This window comes from Vombatus ursinus, unplaced genomic scaffold, assembly GCF_900497805.2.
Source record: "Vombatus ursinus unplaced genomic scaffold, bare-nosed wombat genome assembly UNPS02014774.1, whole genome shotgun sequence".
NCBI classification, from domain to species: domain Eukaryota; kingdom Metazoa; phylum Chordata; class Mammalia; order Diprotodontia; family Vombatidae; genus Vombatus; species Vombatus ursinus.
Genome location: NW_020954552.1, coordinates 16,517,570 through 16,529,734, shown reverse-complemented (window position 1 = coordinate 16,529,734; position 12,165 = coordinate 16,517,570). Strand labels below are relative to the sequence as shown.

At 37.9% G+C, this 12,165-nt stretch overlaps 1 protein-coding gene and 1 long non-coding RNA gene across 3 annotated transcripts in view; one reads left to right on the top strand and one right to left on the bottom strand.

The window, feature by feature from the left end:
* The window catches only part of SSBP2 (single stranded DNA binding protein 2), a 414,580-nt gene that overhangs the window by 163,986 nt on the left and 238,429 nt on the right, over positions 1-12,165 (bottom strand). The window lies entirely within an intron of this gene.
* LOC114044604 overlaps positions 1-12,165 on the top strand; it is a 31,021-nt gene that overhangs the window by 2,511 nt on the left and 16,345 nt on the right. The window contains exon 2 of the long non-coding RNA XR_003569268.1: positions 4,940-5,060. This is a non-coding gene — a long non-coding RNA (uncharacterized LOC114044604). The remainder of the gene's footprint in view (positions 1-4,939; positions 5,061-12,165) is intronic.

Genomic DNA, 12,165 nt, shown 5'->3' with positions numbered 1-12,165 from the left:
AATACTATACCACCTAGCTACCTACAAACTTTTTTAAATCGATAGCTATAAAACTTTGCATAATGAAAAAAACAGAAGAACTTTCTTGGTTGGATGTAGAAAAGGGTGTTCCAGCTATCTTTGGTACCAACATAGTTTAACAAGTAAATGAAGTTTAGGTGTTTGGAAAGGAGGAAAGGCAGAAAAACCTTCGCATTCCTCACTGGGCTCCAACCTGTATAATAGGTCTCAAAAGATCTCCAATGGATCGTGGCTTTAGTAGGTAGGCTTCTGTCATGAATGGGGCAGTCTTTTTTATTCAAGACTTATCTGTTCCTTGGAAACTTTTTAATCTAGTGGAGCACAGGAAGATAGGAAGGTATAGACTCTTCCCCAGTTCTCAAGAAGGCACAGCTGAGCAATAAGAAATATAACTATGAACATGAGACCTCACTTGACTAGAAATAGTAGACAGGGCTTCAGGACACGTATTTTGGAGTTAATTTTTCCTCTAGGTGAGGAGAGGAGAAACAAATATCCGTCTCTCATCTCTTCTTTCACTTGACCCAGAAGTTCTGAATGAAAAAGCATAAACATTTATGATGCACCAAGCACTATGTTATATGAGAGGCTGTGCTTCTTAAACTGTGGGTCATGACCTCATATGGGGTTGCGAAAAATTTGGCAACAGTAAAAGGTTTCTAAATGCACAATGACCAAAAGTTAATTAAAAATTGAATGCATAATGAATCCAAGGTGTTTCTGGCAGCTTTGGTCCACTTTGCATTGCACAACTTCACTGCAGCCTTAGTTCTGAGCACAAAGCATGTGCACTTTGCACTAAGCATGCCCTCAGGCTACGTAACACTAATGTTGCTGAACCACAAAAAGGAGTCCTGACTGGAAAAAGTTTAAGAAGCTCTGTGTTAGAACACGCATAGAAAAGGTTAGTCAATCCTTAATCTCAAAGATTCTACAGTGTGATTGAGGAACAAAACACATAAAGAGAAAGTTCAGCTACTGGGTGGATAGAAAGGCCAGGAATTCCTAAAGGGTTCTATGTTGGGGCAGATCTCAAGGCCCAATCATCCTTAAGGTATGTCAATAGATCAGATGACATTTTAGGGAATAAAGGCAGGGCAGATGGTAAGGCCTAGTGGTATTTTTCCATTGCATCAGAAGGAAGAGAATCGTTGGACCTCATCTCATCTAAACCTTGTGGACAGTGAAGCAGCCCAAATGGCTTTTGCAAGAGAGGCATTTGAAGGGAAAGGTGTTCCCTGTGGTGGTAAATCTCCCTATCACCAGACTCTTCTTGAAAGGTCTCAAACTTCTACTGAGTTTCTACATTCATGATTTTCCTGAAAGTTTCTTTATTAGTCCTTATGCCTGAAAGTTCTAATTAAACACTTTTTTCTCAAGTAAAAATGTGTCTTTATATTTCAGGATTCAGTTTCCAGGTTTTCCAAACAGATCTGGGGATGGCAAATAGGCTAGGAGTTGATAAAAAGTCTGGGCTTAGGACTTATTAATGACTTTCCCTTTCTTCCTATGTTGGTAACAGAGGAATAAAAGTTACTCTATGGTGCAATGGAAATAGCCCTAAACTAAGTCAAGAGACCCAGGCCTAGTAATGGCTCTGATAACGAGTACTATCCATAGGTAAGTCATGTAGATTCTCTGAGGCTTATTTTTTTTTTTGCCTATAAAATGAGAGGTTTGAATTAAGAACACTCTCAGGATTATGATTGAGTATATGATTCTAAATAATGAATACAGAGAATGAAATTCTGAGTCAGCAAGTGAACCAATTAATTTTGACCTTGATAGATCAGACTAATTTGATATTTTTCATTCAGACCAAATGATTTCACACTTATTAATACTGGTGATTTGGAAAGAAAGTAGGTGCCTATCAATTGGGGAATGATTAAAAAATAAGATATGTGAAAGAGAAACATGGGAAAGATTTGCAGAAACTGATGCAGAGTGGAGTAAACAAAACCTGTAGAATGTAAATAAAAAGACCCTAAAATGAAATTAAAGTATAAGTAACTGAAAAATCAGTAAAAGTCTCAGAGAACAGCAAACAAAACATAGCTTCCTCCTCATGGCATGGAATTCCTGGGAAAGACTATTGTACATATTTTCAGTGCAAATCACTAAATCAGATGAGTTTCTGCTTAACTGCTTTCCATTATTGAGATGTTCTTTTATCACAGTTCAACAAAATGCATTTAGAATGCATAAATCCCCATTCCCTCCCTAAACTTTAATCTCTCCCTTTCTACTGCCTACATCCCACATCCCCTCCATTCTTTAAAAACAAACAAAAATCCTTCCCTGGAGCCCCGATCCTAGGTAGCTATCCATCTGCCTCTTCTGAGCTAACCTCCTTTAAAAAGTCACCTGTACTTAATGCCTCTACTTTCCTCAAACTCTCTCCTAAACCTTCTGGCTGTCTGGCTTCCAATCTCATTATTCAACTGAAACTACTCTCTCCAAAGTTAACAATGATCTCTTAATTAGTAAATCTAATGGTCTTTTCTCATTCCTTGTCCTTTTGCCCTCTCTGCAGACTTTGATCTACCAGATATTCTTTCTTGTTTAGGTTTTTGTGACACTGCTCTCTGGGTTCTCCTACTGGTTTCACGGCTCTTTCTCAGTCTCCTTTAGATCTTCATCCATACAGAATAGCCCCTTTGGAACTATTTCTTTTGACCTTCACATATAGTGTCTGAACAGAGCCCCCTGAGTGGGGCAAAATCTTACATATACACAAAAAGTCCCTGGGGAAAATGGGGAAAGCCAGTATTTTTGTGAAGTCCTGAGGCTGCCTTTCATTGGATTGTCTAGTTTGCCCCGAGCGCCTGATGTCAATATTTCAGTCAACTATTGATGTTCTGAGGACACAGTTATCAAAGCGCAGGGAAAATCCAAATCTTCCAAAGTTGTTGAAAGTCATCCTCTAGGTGAAGAGGGTTGGGAAGAGAAGGAAACAGGGTCTCTCACTTTGCCACCCTAGGGATTCTCTCTCAGGGCGTTGGCTGCTGTGTCTCCACCACTAGGTAGAGGAGTGTAATCCTGAATCCCAACTTGGCGGGCTGCTTATTATGAGCCCTACAGCTGTGACTATTTGTCATAGCTACAAGAGATTTCCTGGGGGGAGTCACTGGCTTTCCTACAATGACCCAAGTCTTTCACTTCTCCAAAATTCATTAAGAACTTGTTTGTGGCTTGTTTATATCTCTTATTAATTCAATAGAAATATTAAGAAATTGTTCACACCTTTGATTGATTTTGTAACTCACACAAAGAGGCCATCCCACCTGATAAAGGTATCTTGACTTAGAGCATCTTATGTTAAATGGGGTTGAGGGGTATAGGATAGTCCTCCCGTATCTGAATTTTGTTTCTTGCAGTAAATTTGTGAGGTAGATTTTATAGATGAGAAAAAGGAGACTTCCTAAATGTATCAGGGACTGTTTTTACCTTTCTTGCCAGCACTTAGCATGGTGCCTGGAGCATTGTAAGTATTTAATAAATTGGTGCTGACTGACTTGAGAAGATTGTTTCAGGAAGACTTATTGAAGAGTAGAGTCTTTGGAAGCAGGGAGACCAATTCAGTGGCTTCTATAATAGTTTGGGCAAAGAGGTGATGAGGGCCTTAGCTGGAGTGGAGGCTTTGTAGGTAAAGAAACGGCAGGAAAGAAGAGCAAAATAGAGGGAGGTGCTGGTCTGGACTCTGAGCCGCTGGTCACCAGATGTTTAACTCTGGTCAAGTCATTCCTTACCTTCTAAGCCTCTCTGTAAAATGAGGGGGCTGGACCAGATTATTTCTGAAACGAGATCCCTTTTAGACCAATTAATAGCGTATAAGGAACTGCTTCTACCTTGTAATTTCCCAATCCCTGAGGTAGGACCACCGTAGGTCTCAGAAGGTATAAATGTGATTCGTAGTGCGATATGGACACGGTGGCTATGGCTCTACAGCCAGCTCAATCTGGAAAGCCATAGTGACTGATTCTGAGCCAGGGGTGCGACACAGAGGCCCGAGGAGAGGTCTCAGAACACAGGAAAAAAAAACAAAAAAAACATCCAAACTTCTGTAACTGTCTCCCGGGCTATATCCTTCCCATCCCTACCATTCGTCTCAAGGTAACTATGTGGCGTAGTGGTTATATCATTGGGCTTGTTGCCTGGAAGACCCGAGATCAAATACTGCCTTAGAAACTTACAAATTCTGTGATCCTAGGTAAATCACTTAACTACTCTTCCCCTCAGTTTCCTTATCTGTAAAATGGTGATTAAAAATAATAGCACCTACTTCATAAGGTTTTTGTGAGGCTCAAATATGTTAACACCTGTAAAGGGCTTTGTGTTATATAAATTCTAGCTATTATTACTGAAACAGGAATAAAAGGCATCAAAATCCCAGTCTTCCTTCCTCTGCCCCTCAGGTGCCTCCCGTATGCAAAAAGTACACATTATATTTCTGACCCTGAATGAACTGACTAAAAGTATCTCGATGCAATCAGCTACTTACTGTCACGGATACTGTTGGAACAAATGATTTTTATTCATTTTGGTTACCATACAGAACCTGCTTTAATTATGCTGGTAATACAATTACAGGTTCCTCTCTTCTTTCCTCTTTATATTCTCATTGTCTCTGTGATGTTCTGATTCTCTTCAGATTCAGTATTTTTGGTGAACAATCTCATTTTTCTACTCTAACTTCTTTTTTTTTTCCACTGAGTTCCTGCCAAGAAACAGCTAAAATATAGGGCTAAGCATGTTTATTAGCTAAGGCTGGTTTTCAATGCAGGTAAAAAGATGTGTCAAGTAACTAGTTACAGTGGTTACAGCATGGCTATTATACCACAAACATTACTTTCCCTTTCAACTGTGACTAAATCAAATGTCTTCCATAACATGCCTTATTAAAATATCTTACCAGGCTGAAACTGTTTCACTGAAAAAAGAGAAGATGGGAATGGTCTAGCAACCCACCTGCTGAAATGCTTCAGCAAAAAAAACTTCACCATCCTATTTCTCCGAAAGAGAGAACATCAGTTCAGGTAAAAATAGCCTACAGGAATTCTATATTATAGTATAGGCAGTCCCTAACTCACCAAAAAAGTTGCTATCCAAAAATCTGATTATGTTAGTTGTTTAGAAGTGGAAGTATCTCCAAGAAACAGTATTAAACATGATGGGTAGATGAGAAGAGCATTCTAGAAGTGCAACCAGAAGGTAGTAAGACCAGATCTGAAATGCTGAATCCAGAATAGGGTGGTGGTAATGATGACTCATGTGAATAGAGTCTTCATTTAGGGCATTGTAAAATATTAAAAGATTTTGATATTAAGGAACTTAAAAGGAACATTCTACAATATATGATATAATTTGATTTCTCCTAATAAAAATTTCCTCTGGCACAGTGTGACCAGCACTTAAAAGTGAGAAGTTAAGAATCAGCAGCCCGCCAAGCAGTCCAGTAGCAAAGTTGTTTTTTTTTTTGTTTTATGTTTTTTGTTTTTTAGTGGTATCTAGGTGAAGACTTGAGCCCCACACACTACTAATCTGGTATTGCCAACAATGTCTCCATACCCTTTACCTCTTACATAAGAAGTTTTATTGTGAGCCAGAATGGAAAACTGATATAGTATCAAAAAGCTGCTTCCTAAGCTCCCCAAATTCTTTTTTCACTGAAACTCTAAATGGCAAGATATTTCAATGCAATTAAAATATTTGAGTACATAGAACTAATTCTTCAAAGGAACACTCACATTCTTATCCTTCTGAGTGTTTGCCTAAAAAATTTGAGGAACTCTGAGTTAAGGGACAGAAGAATGGGTCTCTGAAAGGGACATGGTAAAAGTTTTTACTAGATGGGAGAATAGAGTATTGGGAAGGCAGTATTGAGGGAAGCCCTTGGCCTCAGGATTCATCTTCCTCTCCTCAGTCCTCCACTACAAGTCCCACTACCAAGATCCTTCCTTGCCTGGGATAGGTGCTAAAACCTATCCATGAAGAAAAACAAGTACCAGAGGAAGGGGATGTGGGTAAGGAAGGTTATAGAATAGAGTGAAATCTGTAATAGTGAGAAGGAAGAGGGAAGAGAATTACAGGAAATCTCAAGATGAACCCCATTTTGAGCCCTCCTCATCTCTCACCCGAACATATATTTGTACAAGGGAGCATGAGATAAATGCAAAGGAAATGTCTAGGCAAAGCATTAGTGATAAATTTAATTTTGGAGAGATAGCTTTTAAATAAATGGTGGGGAGTTCATGAATCAGTTCATGAAGTAGGGAGTATCTTAGTTGGGTATTAAGGAATAAGGAATGAATGAAAAATATTAAAGGCTTACTGTGTGCAAAGCACCATGCTTGTAAGGGCTAGGGATACAAACAGAAAAGCAAAACCATACCTGACTTTAAGAATTTGAAATCTAATAGGGAGAGAAAATACATACGTGGCATGACAGCTGCAAGTCAAATGGAAAGGTCTAGTGGTCCTTGAGATGCAGCGGCAAAGCACGTGCTAATGCATCTTCTTTAGTTTCCTTAGAGTGACTTTTGGTTGAAAGACCCTGGGCTAACTTCACTGAGGTCTCAGGGGGAAGCTGTGGTTGAGGTGGTGATGGAGTGATACACCTTTCATATGTCTACCCCTCAGAGAAACAAGGTTATCTCAACAGATTGAGATGGCAACAGGAAGGAAGGCATGAATTCCATTCTAGGCATAGTGAAAGTCAGATAAATGGGATAGAATAGGCTAAGAATGATTGACAGAGAGTAGTCCAGTTTGGCTATAACACAGACTAGGTAAAGAGAAGTGATAGGAGATAAAGTTGAAGAGGCATATGGAAATTAGACTTTGAAGAGTCCTGAATGCCAGAATAAAGTTTATATTTCATTTGGTAGGCAATGGAGAGCCACTGAAGGTTTGTGAGTGGAGAGACATGATCAACAATACATTAGAAAGATTAACCAAGCAATGGTGTGTGAAGGATGGATTGAAAGAAGAGCCAGGAAGAACAGCTAATAAGCTATTGCAAAAGTCTAGTATAGCACTCTCTCTCCAGGGCTATCTCATCAATTCTTACTCAAACTGTCAGACTGAGTCCTCAAAGGGTGATTACAACTAAACTGTTCAGGTTCTAGGGGTAACCCTGAGGGTTGCTGGGAGTTTCCTAGTAGCACTGTCATTCATTACCCCCCCCCCCCCCCAGCCTCCTATTGTTTATCAGTCAGGCTTAATTACCTTTTAGAGAAGGTATTTACTAGGCAAAGCCCTTTCAAGAGTATTTTAAGGTAGCATGGCCTAGTGGATAAACAATCAACCTCGAATCAAGGAAGACCTGGATTCAGTTCCTGTGCTTGACCTATATAGGCTAGGTGATCTTAGGCATGTAAGTTTTCTAAGACTATAAGTTGCAGAGAAAATGATGACCTGCATTTGTAGGGTGAAGTTTCCTCACCCAGGAGATGTACTAAATAGGTTTCACAAGAAAATGTTACAAAAACAAGCCCTTCAAACTAGGGGTGTTTTCCCCCTTTACACAATATGTCCCTAAGGAAAATGGGCTCAAATTTAAAACACAAAGGGAGTGAGGCACATAAGCCAATAGCACATGTGACAGAGGAGAGAATGCACAGCTCCTGGTCTCTGGGAATCATATTCTACCTTTGCAGAGTCTTCATGAAGTATCTTATAAAGGTACCTCTCTATTGGACTCCTAGGATTGGTACCTTTCTAGAGCTCATAGCCTGCACTTCTTTCTGCCCCAAGGGGTTATTGGTCCTTGAAACTGCCTCTTCTCAGGGCATCTAATTTATCTTCCCAGGTCTCTCAGCTCCTGATGCAGATATTGCCATAAGTCACTACTGCTATGGGGATAACGTTACCCCTACTAATGAGAATTCCAGATCTTCTGAGTTTTCACATTTTGTGAGATGATCCCCTTGTCAAGTGAGAGAAGGGAGAAGAGAAGGAAAGAAGGAAATAGAGAGAGAGAGCACAAGACTTGAAAGAGAGAGAGAGAGAGAGAGAGAGAGAGAGAGAGAGAAAGAGACAGAAAGGGAGGGATAGAGAGAGAAGGGGAAGGGGAAGGGAAAAGGAAAGGAATAAAGCAAAGGGACAGAAGGGAATAGAAAGATGTTTTTATCTTCTCCAGGACTCCCAGGAAGGCTTGACACTATTTGAATAATGAGTTCTAGACTAGTTTGCTTCTAAAAACATGTAGCCCCAAAGTATATCTGATTCTTTTTGCCAATCACAAGATATTTCTTGTGTGTTACCATCAGTCTTTATCCAATGATTTAAGCACTTTAGTCTTCTCAAATTAATTAAGAACTTATTCTGCACCTAATTTATACTTTTGACTGATTGACCAATTGATCTGTCTGTGGGTCTTCCATGATTAACTAGAGTGAGACTGGAACGTCACCCATACACTACTAAAGAAGAGATGAGTGTCTGAACTAAGATGTTTATTTTGGAACAAAAGTAGGGGATTTATATCGGAAGTCATTATAGAGTTGATGAGACTTGGTAACTGATTGCAAATACAGAACAAAGAAGTGCAGAGTCAAAGCTACTTCCAAAGTTATGATCTCAGCTGAATGGCTTTGAGGAAGTATAAGATAAATAAAATGCGGATTGTTTGCTATCTTGAATTATACATTTTCTGGAAATATTTATTGAGCAATTTCTAATATATTTGAACATTACCTTTCTAACAGTCTATATGTTTTTTAAACATCAAAGAATATTTTAAAATCCTAACAGTTAATTAGGTATGACTGAGGGTACTGACATGATTGGAAGGAATCTCTCAATTTTTATGTTCACATATTACTCAATTTGTCAAATTTATTTCTACTCACATACACTGAAAATAGCTATGTTCATAACTGCTAGGTTTCTCTGAATAAATGAAGGTTAGATGTAATCTAGCCAAAAGGATAGAGCTAGTAAAGTTAGTCCTACACCTTAGAGATTTTCTTTCTTTGTCCTTTACCCTACTTTTTGTTAACTGTCTTCTTATTTTAGGTAATTAGTACTCTCTTGCTCTTTGTTTACTCATCAATGATTAAAGAATCTGATGCAAGTCACATAAACTCGAAAATTAATTGAATGGTCACACTTTTATATAAATGAATTCCAGTCAATGCCACCTTAAATTTCTATTATTTTATTTAGAACTTAATGGTATTTTAGTGATGTAAATCTCCTTTTCTAGGATATTGGAATGCATCAACATGCTTCTGTTATTTACGCATTTGGTAACAGTTTCTGACAATAATGCTCATCATTGGAATAGTCTCTTCATTAATATACTGTTGATTGATAGTGTGACTTAATTCCTGTATTTTTATTTAAATTTAATGTTAAATAACCTGCAAGAGGTCTTGCTTCCCAACTAAATTCTTAGGATAATACTTTCTCATATTCACCCCAGCACCTGGCAAATTGCCTGACTGTATGATCTTGGGTAAAACTTAACCTCTCTGGCTACTTATCCTTCTCTGTGTAAGGTACTGCCCCTTTTGTATGTGATTGATCCAGTTGCTGAAAGGGGCAGAAAATGAATATTTTTAAAATAAAAACTGATAAAATCCACTACAGAAGAAACACAGCTTCTCAGATAAAATGTTGAAGAGACAGCCTGTTTTATTTGTCCCTCAGATAAATGTCCTGGGAGGAGCTGTTTGAAGGCGAAGTACAGACTGAGGTAATGATGGCCACAGGGCATTGTGGTCCATCAGATCATTTGCATGTGATTGTTCTTAGAGTTTTGAAAGATATAGCTGATAAATTAGAAATTAAAAAAAAAAACAAACAAACCAACCAACCTGTTTGGGGACCGTAGGAGGATCATACAAGGATTGCTGGGGTCACAGCTTGTGGAAAGGTGGATCTTTTGAGTTTCACATCTTAAATCAGAAATAGGTCACTGCTTATGAGAAGGCCCTGATTTGAGGCATTAGGTGCCCAGAAATAAAAGACAGAAGGGATAGAAGATGACCAACTAAAGACAGAAGAAGCAGGAGACTTTGGGGACATAAGGAAGTAATAAAAGATGTTGCTTAAAGAAGACTGAACATAGGAATTAACTCAAGTTAACAGGCAGACTCTGTGGTTGTTTTGCTGGGAATTATGCCTAGTGGAAAAGATACATTGCTTTGCTAAGAGCTAACTGGCTGGAGAAAGGCCTTTGAGCACCATCTAAAGACTGAAAGGGAAACCTTTCAGGGATTCCCAGTGTTGCCCTTTGCTGCCCCATCTGGTTCAAGAGGGAGAAACAAAGGGGGAATGACAGCATTACCTCTACTTTGCTGGGAGAAGAGGTGTAGCTTTCCTGAGAGCCAACCGGATATAACAAAATTGGCTGCTATTTGAAGAGTTGCCTGGGGAAAGGCTATATGGCCCTACTGCTATCTACAGCTTGAGAGGTAAAACTCTCATCATAGTTCCAAAGCAGATCTGGGAGAACGTAGCAGTTTTCTTGCTTAAGAGAACTTAAGCTTCTTTTAAGCTTAAACAACTGCTTGCCTTGAAAGAGCATAATACTTTATCAGCACCCTGCCGAGGGTGTCTGAATACTAAAAGAATTTGTTACTGCTATGATGCTCCAGAGTAAAAGAGAAGCAGCTTTTCCTGGTAGAAGAGGTCTCTAAAGCTTACACAAGATTTTGAATAAATGGAAAGTTCAGGATCTATAACCCCATGTGACAGAGAAAGGGCAGGTTGGAGTGAGTGAGCTAGTCCAAGGAGAGAGGAAAGAAGTATAGATGCCACAGAAAAAGATTTACAGATAGATGGGTTCTAGGCCTGCACTACTCACTTGAAGAGAGATGGACTAGATGATCTAGATGAACTTCAAATCTTATGACATGACCTGTTTATGTTCTTTTCATTTCAGGAAATATTTAGAAGACAATTTTTAAAAATAGTTCTGTGATCCCAAAGGATAGAATTCAGATTTTGTGACATGGCTACTAAAAAGAAGAGAAACCCAAGTTAGCTTTATAATTAACTCAATTTCACTGACAAATTTTATTTAAATACTGAAACAGGGAGAAAAAAAGCACTTATTAAGCACCTGCTATGTACTAGATATTATGATAAGCGCTTTACAAATATCTCATTTGAAATAACAATTAAATAATCCCTCTCTTGGTCTTTTCTACAGCAGCTTATCATACAATATATTTGATTTTAGTAACCAGGGAAGGCGAACTAAATATTCTTTCAGGCATTCACTAGTAAAGCCTCATGACTATAAATTTTTCTGTCTTAACTCTTATATCCTTTAGCCTATATCTAGGATAATTGATTTCAGTTTTCTACTTAATAGCATTCCATCTGGAGCATTTAAAGTATTAATTTCTAGTCCCTTATTACACAAAATAGTATTTAAGAACCTTTAGTAACTTAAAGGCTGATTTAAGTAGCTCTCAGTCTATGAAGTTTTATCATACTTGAAGTAGCCTTGTTCCTAAAATGAAGGTTTGAACAAATATTTCACAAGGGCAATTTCAATTCTCCATTATTTATTGAGGGCATTTTTAATTTCAGGAAATGGGAATGTATTTCTCACAATGAACCTTTCAATTTTAAATCCTGCTTAAAGTTTAAAAGCAGTTTATTTGGCTTTTACTTATAGGAATGAATGAGTCAACAATATTGCTGTATTTTATGTTTCCCTTTAAAAACTGATACAAAAATTCAACTAAAATTTTTATAATTATTGCTCAACTTCAAAATTCATAGTTTATGTCCCCAAAGTACTGTTCTTCAGCAGTTCTTGTTCTATAGTTTTGTTCATACTTAACATGAAAGTCTAAAAAGTCAATAACAGGAAATAAACATATCAATGTCATTATCATTATCACACTTGTAATACTGAGGTAAGCTATGCATTTCAGTGAAATTTTAGTAATCATACTAGGAAATTTTAAGAAAAAAATAGCTAGTATATTAACAAACATTCTAAATGTTGCACATTTTACCAGCTATTTCTATTATAAATAGAAGCAATCTCTTACAACTTAAAAACAAGTGTTCCCATTTGGGCAAAACAAACAAACAGAAAACCCCTACAGGTTTATTTTTGTTTTGTAGCATTAAGCTAAGAATGTTAGCATTAACTGGCTAATGTTCATATAGTGA